Source organism: Panthera uncia (genome assembly GCF_023721935.1).
Source record: "Panthera uncia isolate 11264 chromosome C1 unlocalized genomic scaffold, Puncia_PCG_1.0 HiC_scaffold_4, whole genome shotgun sequence".
Lineage (NCBI taxonomy): Eukaryota > Metazoa > Chordata > Mammalia > Carnivora > Felidae > Panthera > Panthera uncia.
In genome coordinates this window covers 102,961,572-102,975,428 of record NW_026057585.1, presented here as the reverse complement: position 1 = coordinate 102,975,428, position 13,857 = coordinate 102,961,572, and the positions used below count along the sequence as shown (strand labels likewise).

Genomic DNA, 13,857 nt, shown 5'->3' with positions numbered 1-13,857 from the left:
GGTTGCTTGGGGTCAAGCCTGTGGCATGGTTTTGGGTGGGCAGCTCAGACCTCATCAGAGCAGGGACAGTAGGTGCCACAAGGCTTGGTGCCCACGGCTGCTCCGGCCTCAGGGGCAAAGGGCTCAGGAAGCAGACCGGTCACTTCTCAGGGCCGTGGCGGTGGGGGGGGGGGGGCAGCCTTGTGCTGGAGAACAAAGCCGCTCTGTGTCAGGTCCCGTCATCCATCCACAGGGCCCCTGAGCCCCCCTGCAAGTGTCCCCCGCTCTGCTGGTCTTGCGGGGGAGTGCCCATCTGGGGGATTGCAGGTGTCACCCCCAGCCCAGCCAGCGGGGCCAAGGCAGAGGGCTGGGAGCCCTCGGCTGGCAGGGCTGGTGGCCCCGGAGGAGCTGCCAGCTCGTGACTCTGCGCCCAGGTGGTTTAGGCTCACGGAGGGATTACTGGCCGGGATTTGGAAGCCAGCGGTCCCTTGGTGTCAGCCTGCTCGACTAATTCTAATGTAAATAGAGCAATCCTTTAAGTATATATCACTTAATGCTCAACAGGGAGCCCGCAGATCCTCTTAACAGCAGCTTGAAATACCTGCCAGGTAACTTCTGTTCTCTCAGCCCATTTCCCTGATGGGCTGTGTTTGTGGTCAACCCTGGTCGAGTATCACAATAATTATGGGAATCGGCCCCAGAGGATTTTCACTCCCCTATTGTCCTCTCCGCTGGACGGATGCACCTCAGAACCTCCTTCTCTGGTGAGGCGTACACACGATCCGGGGGGCTCTGCTGGCCAGCCCCGGGCACCTCCCCAGGGCTCAGCCCCCAAAAGTGCCTGCTTGCCTTCTGCCCCCAACTATCAGCCGAGTCCAGCCCCCCCCCCCCCCCCCCCCCCCCCCCCACACACACACACACACACACACGTGGACGTGCCGTGTGGCCAGCCTGGGGCTGGGCTCTCCCGAGAGGTCTTGGGAAGAATGCACGTGGCCCCTGCATGCAGGGGGATGGGAGCGCCAGAGGGAAGCCGCAGAAGACCCCTCATCCCCCCCCACCCCCCCGTGGTCCCCGTGCGAGGGAGCTTTTTCCACACCGGGCCCTGCCAAGCTCTCTCCTTGCTTGTGACAAACCAGTTTCACAGCCCCTGGTGCGTAGAGCTTGAAATCTTGCATCTGTGGCTGAGGGGGGAGCAGGTGGGGCCCGGCAATCAGTGCTGCCTTTCGTCCTCAGGGCTTCCGTGTCTTCGTTCACAAGCCCTTCCCTGTCCCCAGGTCAGAGTCTCCTCTACTCCCTTCTTGACGTTTTGGGGTTTTGCTTTTCCATATTTAAGTCCCTCCCTCCTTCTAGTGGGAGTTGTGTATGGCGTGAGGTAGGGATCTGACTTCACTTATGAGCCGCCGGGGGAGCCGCTCTCCCAGCCTGGTGCGAGGACTGGCCGTGCCAGTCTCGTGACCTGGGATGCCACCAGATAATAACCCTGAAGCAGCCCCCTGTGAAAGGTCAAAGTTCCACACGTGTGAGGGTTTGTTTGGGGGTCAGTGTGCAGAGCCTGATGGAACCAGGCACACTGACTGGAGTCTGTAACCTGCCAGGAGCTGACACCACCTTGAGACGGCCGGGGCGGGGGGTGGGGGGGGCCCCCCGCGGGGCTGGAACCGGCAGTGGGCCCGGCCTCACTCTGCCCTCACAGATCTGGAGGCTGTGGGCGCCCAGGGCAGATGCCTCAGGCCAGACCCAGCCGCCCTGTCACTCCAAGAAGGCCTTGGGCTCTTCCAAAAAGTGTCCCGCGTTACAAAAACAGACTATGACAAAGTCACATGCTGTGCGGTGCCCTCCAGAGGCTGAAGGCTCTGTCCTGAGTGCTGCTGGCTTTCCCCGTCTTGGGCCCGAAGGTGCTTCTTCACCCGGTCAGTGCCTTGCAGGTGGGTGGGCTGTCGGGTTCCTAGCTGAGACCGAATCGGGTGGACACTAGCTTGCATTTGTTATTATTACCATTACCGTTACGAGGGCTACGGAAGGTCCGTGATCTCCTGCTTCCACGGGCCAGTGCATAGCGTGGCTCCCTGAACAGATGCTCAGATGACTCCACTCCACGGCGCTCCCAGAAGTCAACTGCCTTTTAATAACTGTCTGATACTTAGAGCTCCCCGGGGGCCTCGTGAAGCATCACCAGTCGTTAGACCCGCGCTCCTGCCAAGGATTAATTGTGCGGTGATTAGGGAGTGGCTTTGCACCAGGGCTGGAAACTGGAGTCGTCAGTGAACAGCATCGAATCATCCCAGGGCACCGGGCGTAGGGGACTGTCCCTCCCAGTCTGTGTGTCTGGGCGAGAGTGAAACTTGAAATTACCATGGGTCTCGGGAACCAGATTTCCCACAACCCTCTGGGGGGAAGCAGGTGTATTTGATCAGTGACCGGCGTGATTTGGGGGGAGGCTTGGAAACTATCCAGTTCACGGTGGCATCACCCCCTTGAGGACGCAGGCGCAGCCCATGGGCGGGTGTGTTCCCTGGGGTGCGGGGGAGGGCTGCGGTGCTGGCGGCTGCTGCCCTTGGCTCTTCCCCGTCCGTACAGAGGACGCGATGGTGATGTGCGGTGACGGTGCGCCGTGTCTCGCCAGGACCCTCCCCTGCTGTGTTTATTCACCCTTCACCCACCACACACCAGGGTGCGGGAACAGCTGGCAGAGGGCATGAGCGTGGGGGCAGGGGACAGGTGTGAACTCTGTTCAGCTCCGGGCCCAGAGGTTCTCCCCAGAGCCCACGGATGCCCCTGAGGACCCCTTCTTCCATTTGCCCTCTTCCTCGCGCTGATGTCAGCAGGAAGGGCCCTGCCTGTCAGGAAGCCCTGGGGAGAAAGAGAAGCCAGACAGAGGAGGGAGGCCCACCCCCAAATCTGCAGCTCAAATAGGCCCTGGGAGCCCTGAGGTGACCCCAGCATGGTGCACCCCACGGTGCCGAGACTGCCCTCCAGGGGGCCGGGAGCCGACCCGAGTGCCACCCTCCCACTGGCTTCTGCCCCAGGCAGGCTGCGTGGACCCTGGAGGGCGGGACCTGTTCCCCTTTGAATCGCATGCGGTGTTGACAAGCTGGTCAGCCTGTCCGTGCCGGGCAGAGAGGAGGCCAGTTCCCCGGGGGCCCAGGCTGTGCTGAGGGCGACTGGGGCCTGGGGTTCTTCTGCCAGGGTCACCTCTGTGTGCCCCACCTCCCACCCCAGCGTTCAGATCAGCAGTAAATGTTAGCGATTGAAAGTGGATCGCAAGTTGCCTTTTCCTCAAAATGTCGTGCCAGTGGACGTCCGCAGAGACAGCTTATTTTGGCGTGGCGTTGCCGAGCTGTGGGCTTCCTGCGGGCCTGGAGAGAAGGTTCTGCACACAAACATGCTTCAGCATTGCTCCGGCTAGGCGGGCCGGGCCTGGCCCTCCTGAGGCTCCGGGGGCAGCAGCATCACCATCAGAGCGGCAGGGACGGGCCCTGAGCCCGCAGGCCACCCCAGCCTGGAGCCCTGCGCCCACGCCCGCAGCCCAGCCTGCCAGACCCCCAGGGACGGGTGGACTGTAGAGAAAGGGCCTTGGCCTTTGCCACCCTTTGTGGGGGCGGGTCTGCACAGGCCTCTGTGTGTTCTCTGAGCTGTGGGGGGGGGGCGGGTTGCAGCAGACAAGATTCTCCCTCTTGGAGGGGGTGCTGACGGGAGGAATCCACGCACAGAGGAGGGATTCTTGTCAAAAGGGCTGTGAGCCAGACAGTGACCTGAGTGCAGGACCTGGGACCCGAAGGATTTCTGTTGGGGGGAGGTGGGGGGAGGGAGGGGGGAAAGGAGGGGCTGGGGGAGGAGGACGGGGAGGAGGGAGAGCAGCAGGAGGAGGAAGGAGTAAGAGGGAGGGGAGGAGGGACCGGGAGGAGGGAGAGGAGGAGGAGGAGGGAGGGGTGGGGGAGGGCAGGGAGGAGGGAGAGCAGGGGCAGGAGGGGGTGGGGGAGGACGAGGAGGAAGGCAGGGGCGAGGTGGGCCAGAGCTGAGTGGCCGAGCTCGTGCAAAGGGGGCGGGGCGGGGGCGCACACACCCCCGGGGGACGGGGCGCGGGTCCGGCTTTCAGGTACCGGCCTTTTGTCTGCTGCCCTGAGCTCGCCTGTCAGCCCCGCCGTCAGAGGCCTAATCTTTTTTTCTTCGCGGGCTGAAAAGGCCCAGCATCACATCAGGCAACACACAGCTGCCTATTCTCCTTCCCCACGGAACCCAATCACTGGACAGCGTCGCTATAATTCACTCCCCAGCCCGCCCTTTGAAAAGGTGGGCGCCTCGGCGCTGCTCACCCAGCAAGATAAATCATGTACTCGAAATTAACTTCCATTGAAAGGCAGGGCGGGAAGAAAGGCCGATGGCCGTCGCGGGCGGGAGCAGCCGACGGGCGTTGATAAATGTCAGCGCGGATAATTTGGGGGCTGCGATTAAGATCTTATCTAGGTGGGAAGTACATAGAAACGACTTTAATAAAACTCCGGCCCCATCCGTGCCTCCGAGTCGGCAAGTTCCTTTTTTCCCTCGTCTTTCCCGTGTTTTGGGGCGGACGCACCCAATCCGGGGAGACCCCCGTTAGAGGAAAAGTTGCAACCAGGCCTTCCCTTGAAAGGGTTAAACGGGCCCTGGGGAAGCCTCGGGGCTTCCCCTCTGGCGACAGAGGGCAGATGGCAGAAGTCTCCAAATTCCCGCGCTGGAAAGAAATGCTGAGCGTTCGTTCGTTCGGGTGGAGTGTCCACACTGTCCACGGAGGTGGGCCTCAGGCCTCTCAGTTTTGCTTTCCTTTGGTCACGAACGATGTTTCGCCGCAACACAAGTTTTCCTCAAATGAAACAAAACCAGCCCCCTGCGTGCGCGCGCACGGGGCCCGGAGGCGGCCTGCTCACGGACGGACGCACGCGGCGCTCCGGAGGCACATCGGCAGCCACCGTGCACTGGGGTGTTTATTTTCGCTACTGGTGACTTCAGTGAGCCACAGCTCAAGCCCCGCGCCACACGGCCCCGGGCCGGTGACCCTCCCCGGTAGCTCCCAGGCCTTCCTGCGCTGCTGACCCCGCCCCAACTTCGGGGCAGCCGCTCTGGGCGGGGAGGGGCTTCTGCTGCCTCAGGAGGAAGTCCCACGTCTTTGACAGATGGACCCGAGGTCTGCAACACCCGGGTGGGCGTCTCACAGAGAGGTCAGCCGGGTGGCTAGTGGGGTCTCTCGGTCTGAAGGAGGCCTGTGAGGGGCTCAGTCCCAAACCCCGCTAGCTCCAGACTCAGTACGCCATTATGGGGATCAGCACACACCCCCAGGGCCGAGAGGGCCTTCTAAAGCCGGGGCAGCACCAGCTGCGGTCACGAGTACTCTGCGCCCACCCTGGAACTGACTCAGTGCAGCTTGGACCCATTCCCCGCCAAGGCCAGAGACCCTGGAGGCCAGAGAGGGTGTGCGCGCCCGGGCTTCATAGTAGGTAGGAGGGGAGCGGTCTCGTCTAAGGTCTGTCTTCCGGGGCCCTGCTGCGGCACGAGGAGGAGGGTGGTCCGGGAGGAAGGAGGCTGGTGTGGGAGGGCCGAGTCGGGGGCGGGGGCCCGTGGCCCTGTCCACTCAGCCACCCTGTAACCCGGGTCCCAGCTGGTTAACCTCCAGCTCAGCGAAGGTGTGCAGGGAGGAAAGAAAGCAGGAGAGGTGCAGGGGGTCCAGGCAGACACCTTACGGGCTGGCAGGGAGCCTGGGGCCCGAGGGCCAGCAGCCCGGGAGGGGCCGGGAGGGTTTCCCGGCCCCTGGACACCGTGTTCCGGGCACCCCTTGTCTCGGGGCAGCGTCCCCAGCCTCTGCCCCTGACAGCACCCGGCAGTGTTGACAGCCCAGGGGTCTCCCGGCTTTGTCCACCTGCTGGGGCCCTGGCCCCAGGGCTCGGGGGTTGTGTTTTGACTTGAGAACAAGGCGTTTCTCCCTTTTATGTTTTGTTTTTAAACCCACGGGTGTCGGGGGGGGGGGGGGGGGGATGAGTTTCTGCCGCCAAGTTGCCGGGTTCTAAATTGTGGATTGGCGTTTGGATGGTCACCATGTGTCTGGAGACATGGGCATCTCCCCCGGCGCACACACACACACACACACACTCATGGTGTCACACACGTGCTCACAAACTCGTACATACCCACGAATACTCTCACGCACATCTGATAGCAGATCCACAGTGCTCACGCACTCATGCTCACACGTGTTTACACATGCACATGCACACTCACACGCTCCACACCTGCTCACACACGCTCACACACGCTCACATGGGTTCACACATGCACGTTCACACAGTTCACACCTGTGCTCACACGTGTGCACATACACAACACACACACACTTTCACACCTGTCCTCACACCTGCTCACGTGTGCACATGCACACTCACACACATTGACACCGGCTCTCATACGTGTGCCCACACGTGTTCACATACGCACATGCATACTCACATGGTTCATACCCACTCTCACACCTGCTCACACATGTGCACATGCACACCCACACGCATTCACACCCACTCTCACACGTGTGCACATATGCACACGCACACACGTGTTCACATATGCACATGGACACTCATGGTTCATACCTGCTCTCACACCTGCTCACGCATGCTCACATGCATTCACACACCCTCTCTCACACGTGCACACATATGCACACGCACACTCACGCATTCACACCCGGTCTTGCATGTGTGCTCACACGTGTGCACATATACACACCCATACGCATTCACACCCATTTCACACGTGTGCACATAGGCACACGCACACTCATGCATTCACACCCGTCTCACACGTGTACACATATGCACACACACACTCACACACATGTTCACATATGCACACACATGCATTCACACCCACTCACACGTGTGCACATATGCACATGGATACTCACACAGTTCACAGCTGCTCTCACACCTGCTCACACATGCACACACATGCTCACACGCATTCACACCCTCTCTCACACGTGTGCACATATGCACACTCACACATTCACACCTGTCTCACACGTGTGCACATATGCACACACACACTCAATGCATTCACACCCACTCTCACACGTGTGCACACATGCATACGGACACTCACACACGTGTTCACATATGCACATGTGCACTCACACGCACTCACACCCGCTCTCACACGTGTGCACATATGCACACGCACACTCACACATTCATAACCGCTCTTGCATGTGTGCTCACACGTGTGCACATATGCACACCCACACGCATTCACACCCATCTCACATGTGTGCATATATGCACACGGACACACACACATGTTCACATATGCACATGTGCACTCACACGCTCACACCTGCTCTCACACATGTGCACATATGCACACGCACACTCACATGCATTCACACCCACTCTCACACGTGTGCACATATGCACGTGGACACTCACACGGTTCACACACGCTCCCACACGTGGGCTCACACGGGCACACTTGGGAAGCTAGCCGCCCTCCCTGCTGCCAGGCACACAGGTGGCTCCGGGCCCCCAGCGAAGACCCCCTGCACGTCGTGCCCCTTCGCGTCCACCCCCAAAGCCTCGCCACTGGGGCATCGCTCTTGCGGCTGAAATGGCCCGGGCGGCCCTGGGGGGGTGACCGGCAGAGCCCGAACGTCAGGGGCAGGGGCAGCAGGGGTCCCGCAGACACCGAGAGGTCCGCCAGGCAGGGTGGCGTCAGCGGTGAGGGTGCAGCCCGTTTCTGCACGGCCGGCCCCGGCCCCGGGCCCCTCCGGTCACACCCCGTCCCGCACAGGCCCCTGCTTGGTGACGCCGTCCCTGTGCCCGGGGAGGTAGCCTCTGGCTCCCGCGGCGCCGGGTTCCGAACCTCAGCTAGGCCCTCGCTAGCTGCGTGACCCTGAGGCAGGGGCCGCCCCCTCTGTGCCCCACCGCTGTCCCGGTGGGCGAGGGGTCCGATGGCACTGGCCTCGCGGGGTGGCTGCGGAGACACTTGCCGTGGGCTGGCGTGGGCCGCTCCGGGTCGGCACTCACAGGACCCCGTGTGGAGGCCTCAGACCGCAGAGGCCGTCCTGGCGGTGGGGGCGGGGCCTGTGGGAACATGGTCGCTCCACAAACGCCCGTCAGGGAGGGAGTGCAGCGGGGAGGCCTGGAAAGCAGCGTAGAGCAAATACCCCCGCCCCTAAACAAACCCGGCAGGACAGGGCCGATGACAAATGATGGGACCCTGTCAGCTTGAGAGCAGATTGGACTAATGGCTCGCTGGACTTGGCATTCCCAGGATCGATATTCCATCAGGCAGGCCCGCGAGCCCGGCTCCCGAGGACAAAGGGGATCCGGCGACAGTCTTGCACGCACGCTGTCCACAGCGCCGCCTTCGCTGTGAGCCACGTGGAGGCAGGTGGGGGCAGGGCGTCCCCCGCACGAGCCAGGCTGGTGGCCCCGGGGCGCAGGTTAGCGAGCCAGCGGGCGCCCGACGGCTGAGGCCCGGTTCCAGGACGTGGCGTCCAGCGCGTCCGTCTGGCTCTTCCCCGGCCCCCCCCCAGGCGGCCGTGCTGCGGGCTCTCCCCCACGCGGGCCCTGCGTCGGGCACCTCGGTGCTGCCGTCCTCACAGCGCCTCCTGCCCCCCGGCGGCCCCGGAGGCCGAGTTCAGCTGCAGGAACCAAGTGCTTCCTGGGCCATGGAGGGACTGTCCCAGGCCCCGGAGTGGGTCACCAGAGAGAGGCTCAGCCCCCGCATCCACTCTCTGGCGCCTTCGCTCCGTGGAGGACGAGTACGCTGTTTACGAAAGCGAGGGCCAAAGCCAAGGGCGGGAGCGGTAGGGGGTGACAGTGCCCAGGGCCGTCCTGGAGAGGAGGCGGCCTCCTCCCTGCTTTCATGGGAATTTTAAGGCCTCTGGGCCTGACTGCCACCGACCCTGGTCCCGGGAGGGCAGTACTGGGCTTGGTCGTTCCGGGACGTGGACCCTCATCTTTTCCGGGGCCGCACAGCCCAGCCGGGCCTCTGTCCGTCTACCCTGGACTCTGCCCCGACTCGGATCGCAGACACCGTGGGACCCCAGGTCTGCCTAGCCGAGGCCGGGCCTGGTGAGGGTCTCCCCACACTCCAGAGGTGGGGCTAGAGGCAGGTCAGAGCTGCTCCTTGCTGGCCGCGGGACCGGCCGGTGGACACAGCCCCGGCGGCTGACTCGGCCTGGGCTGTGGGCCTCCGAGGGCCTGCGCTTCTCAGCCCCGGGAAGGGTCACCGTTGCTTCCTCCGGGGTCTCACACAGCCGCCCCAGGCCCCGCACCGAAGCTTGGGAACCGACTCGTGCCGGAGCCGTGGAACGCGGTAAAGTGCCCTTCGCTGGGCCACCCCACAACCACACCGTCTTGAGGGCACTCACACGCGGCCCGCACCTGTACCGACGGTGTGGGAACAGTTTGCAAGGCTGGACAGGTGAGGATTGGCCGTCCCGCAGAGGTCCGCGGGGGTTGGGGGGACAGGCCAGTGGCTCAGGCCTGGTGAGTTCCGTCCTCCGTGGGCCCCCCCACCCCCACCCCCCTGTGCTCTCTCGTAACGTGTTTAGCCACGGTTTTCTCAGTTAACATCCACTTGGAATAATTCGTTCCTGGTTTTTCCATTTCCATACCCACCTCTGTGAGAGCTGCCCCAGGCCGGGCCAGGTTTAAGGGCATTTCAAATACAAATATGGGCTCGGCCTTTTTTAGAGGCAGGAAATCAGATTAGACCGTGAGGGGTCCGGCCAATTGAAACCAGGGGTTCGGAGAGTGCGTGTGGGGGAGGTTGGAAGTCCACTGTTGGGGTGAGGCGTGTGCAGACGCCCCTCCTGCTCTGTCCGGCGTGGCCAGTTCTCCCAGGACAGGGCCGGGGGGCCTCGGGTCCGGTGGGGGGCGGCGCGCAGGCCCCGGCGGGCCAGCGCCTGACTGCTGCCGCACACACGGTGTACCGTCCGTTCGTGGATGTTCCGGCCGCTCCCAGGTCATTCGCGGAGTCGCCCAGACCAAGCAGGGCTGGGGGCTGAGGGCTCCTGGGGCCCGGTTTCCCCCGGCCCCGTGCTCACAGTGCGGAGCTGAAGCCACGGGCCAGGCGGCCTCGGAGTGGGACTGAGTTCTCTCCAGCCCGACCAGACAGCCGAGTCTGCTCGTCCTGCCGGAGCTGGGAGCACATTCCTGTGCTTGTGATGCCTTCCTGGCATGGCTTTTGGCCCGTGGGTGGCAGCTGCTGAGGTTGAAAGTCGCGCAGAGATTGGGGTCCCGGGGACTCCCCCAGCCCAGGGCAGACAAGAGCACCGGGAGAGCCAGGCCCACAGGGCAGGGCTCAACGCGTACACGTGCGCGCGTGAGCGAGTGTGCACACGAGGGCCCAGGCAGTGCCTCCGAGGCTGAGTGGGACTCAGGACCCCCCAGAAGAAAGCGCCGGAAGGGTGCCGGCCCAGCTCTCCCAGGTGCTTTCCAAGAAGGGATCCCAGCCAGGCAGCCCGTCCGCCTTGGTCGCCCAGGGAGGTGGGGACAGCGTGGGCACGGGCCACCTCCGCGCTGCGCCCCGTACTCTCTCAGGCCCGGGGCCGTTGCAGCCCAGCACAGCGGCCTTGAGACTTCCTCCCGGACGCGCATCGATCCGCAGGGCTCGCGAGGATGCCCCCTGCCTGGCAGAGTCCTGCGGTTCCCTTTCATGAGCAGCTGGGTGCCTCTCTCCGCCACAGGGGGCTTCCTTTTGAGGCGTGGGTGGAGGAGAGTGAACCACCCACCTCTTAGCCATGTGGGAGCGCCGAGGCCAGGCCGGCACGGCGGTGGCTCTTTGTGTGACCAGGCGGGTGATTCGACGCAGGCTCGGCCTCTGGGGTCTGGTTAATTACCTTTCTCCGGACCCCGGCGTGGAAAGTCATTTCCCTGAAAGGGCACGGTGAGGGGGCTCTCAGGCCGGCCTGGGCCAGGCTGGGGAGGTGGGCGAGGGTTCTCAGACTCGGTGGCCCTGCGGCCTTGGCTGTGGTGAGTTTCGGGGGGGGTGGGGGGTGGGGGCCATGCTGTGTGTCCTCTGGGTCAGCCTGGGGCACTGGGTTGGGCAGTGTGTCCGGGGAGAGGGTTCTAGAAACCTGGGGGCCGTGGAACCAGGCTGGCAGGAAGGAAACGGAGACCTGGGGCTTGGAAATGTGGGAGAGTGGCGGGGGTACCGCGTTTTTGTGCCTGCACAATGAGATTTTGATGACTGATCCTTTTTCTTAATGTAAGCCGTGGAGTTAAGTGTTTGAAAATTGTTCCAGAAGCTGAGAAAGGCCTGCCCTTCTGGTCACGCTGGATTGTCTCTTACTTAGCAGCTGACAGGCCCATCTGTAGAGCTCAGGGGAGGGCCGTGGCTGGGGGCAGGGCAGCACCCCATCCCTGGGGCCCCCAGAGCTGCCCTGCCTCACAGGCCACCGTCCTGTCCCTTCTGTGGGGCAGGAGAGGAGGAGCCCGCCTTCCCGGCCTGCCCATCTGCTCAGCCTGAGCCCCACCGGGCAGTGGGTGCCATCGGCCCCTCGCTGGGCAGAGGGATCCAAGGAGAGGCCAGGGCCCCGCCTCCTCGCTCGGGGAGGGTCCCGGCCGGCCGTCGCCCATCCTTGGCCGGAACCCACAGGTGGTTCCCTGAGCCAACGTGGGGGGCCTAGGACAGGCCAGCCCTGCCGCCCCGCTGAGTTCTCAGCCCACGGCTTGAAATCCAAGTAATTAAGGGGACGGATTAAATCTGTAAGATGTCTCCTCCTGGCCCCATATCGTGTCGTTCCACAAATATTACGTGCCCCTCACAGTCTGGCGGCCGGCCCTCCCCAGGCACTGGAAGGTTCCGGGGACGCGTCTCAGCCGGGTCACCGCCGTGCCCGTCCACCCTAATTGCCAGAAAATGGGCGAAGCATAAACGCAGCACAGGAGCTGTGTGACGGCCCTCGGCGCACGGAGGGCACCCACGCTGCCCAGGGACACAGAGAGGCTGAGGTGTGGCTTTGTTCGTGACCTTGGGGGGTGGTCGTGAAGACCATCCCCACCGCACACCCAGTCCTGCATTTTTAACGGCCCCAGAGGGTCTGCCACGCCTCCTGATGCTGGAGGAAAGGGAGTGGGCTGTCAGCTGGGCCTGGCACGCTGGACGGCCAGGCTGGACCTCAGGAAGCCCCCGGCTGTCAGCTCCCGGTCCTGGTGCCCTGTGGACCCCAGAGGAGGGCGTGGGGTGTGCACACCCCCCCCTCCCGTCCTGCTGGAGCTTCTGCAGCTTTCGGTGGTGAAAGCCGGGGTCCATGCCGGAGGGTCTGGGAACGGCGGGCTGTTGGGAGGGGCCGCAGGCGGGTGGGGCGAGGGGACCCAGGGTGACAGGCTGAGCCCAGGCCAGGCGCAAAGGGAGGCCGCCGGCCCCAGAGAGGACCGTTGGAGGCTGACTTCCCACTTCTGCAGAGAACTCGTTCTGTGTTTAGATTAGAAACAGGATATAATAAACTTGTTAACATGTCAGAATCTTGTGTTGGGACAACATAAGTGGGTGTTTTCTCCTCTTTTCTTTCTGTTGTGCAGGAAAATGCCTCAATTAGTGCCTGGCTCTTGAGGCAGGGCTGGGGGAGGTGACGGAGGCTCCGTGCAGAAGGCCGCTGGGCTCGCGTGGGCCCGGGGCCTGCTCCCCACCCAAAGCCCACGGCCACAGGCCCGGCCTGGGCCCTCTGGGTGCGTGGGGTCAGCGGGCTACTCCCAGGGCAACGGCAGCTCCCACGCCAGCATCTGCCCACGAAAATGACCCGGGGCGGGGGGGGGGCCGGTGGGGAGCACCACGTTATTTGTTTTTCAAAAAGGCTTTTATTTTAAAAGCCCCATGTCCTGGAAGAAAGCAACACGGAGCTATTTTCAGGAATGGGTTCTAGAAAGATCAGCTCTTAATTAAAACAAAACACGGCGAGATCAAGCCGTAGCCCAGAGGCCCCGACCGGAACAAAACCGTTTCTGTGGAGGCCTGCGGAAGCAGAGCGGTCGCTGACCCGCGGGCCCGCTCCCGACGTGGCTCCGTGGCTCCGTGGCTCCGTGGCCAGGACCGGGAGGGGGGGGCACGGAGACATGGCCTCCAGACCCAGAGAAACAGACGTGAGTCTGGACGGGGCTGACGGGGGCGGGTGGGGGCATCGGGGGCGGGACCGAAGTGCATCCGCGCGGCCTCGGGGCCGGGGCCTGGGCGGGCCCGCACTCCATCCTTGGCGGCCAGAGACCCCGGAATGTGAGGGCTGGGGGGCCGTGGACGGAAGGAGGGGCCGCGACCACGTCAATAACCTCGGTGATGTAGTGAGTGAAACATCGTGAAAAATGAAAGCAAATCCTCCTCTAATCTCCCCGAACAAAGGCCTTTCAGTTGGACCCGAGCGGCGCGGGCGGTGGGTATCACCAGATCTTTTATATTAAATGTGCACCCGGCAGAATATGGATCTTATTAGGGGAGCCGTGCTCACCGCAAGCCCCTTGCCTGCACATGGTGTGCGAGGGGGTCAGGGGGCCGCATGCAGCCACACGGCGGCCAGGCGCGCGGCCGGGTCAGGACCGCCCGCCTGCCCGCCTGCAGGGACCCGCCACGCGCCTCCCTGTTCAGCGAGGGGAAGACGTGTCTCCATTTGTCACGATTCCCGAGACAGCTCGGCCCCGACACTCTGCAAACAGTCCTTTGTCTCCTGGTGCGGCCCCACGTCCCCCCCGACAGCCAAACGTGGCCCCTGGGGTGAGTGAGCCCCCAGAGGGACCGAGCCCCGAAAGCCCGGCGACCGGTCTGCGGAAGGGTCCGATGTCTGACTGGGGGAGCCGTGCGGCCAAGGCCAGGGGCCTCCTCAGGTGCTGCCCTCCCAGGCCCCCTGGCAGCTCG

General features: G+C 63.4%; 1 protein-coding gene across 1 annotated transcript in view; it reads left to right on the top strand.

Annotated features, from left to right (window-relative positions):
• Positions 1–13,857, top strand: part of LOC125913191 (histone-lysine N-methyltransferase PRDM16-like) — a 156,260-nt gene that overhangs the window by 34,575 nt on the left and 107,828 nt on the right. The gene's annotated exons all lie outside the window — the stretch shown is intronic.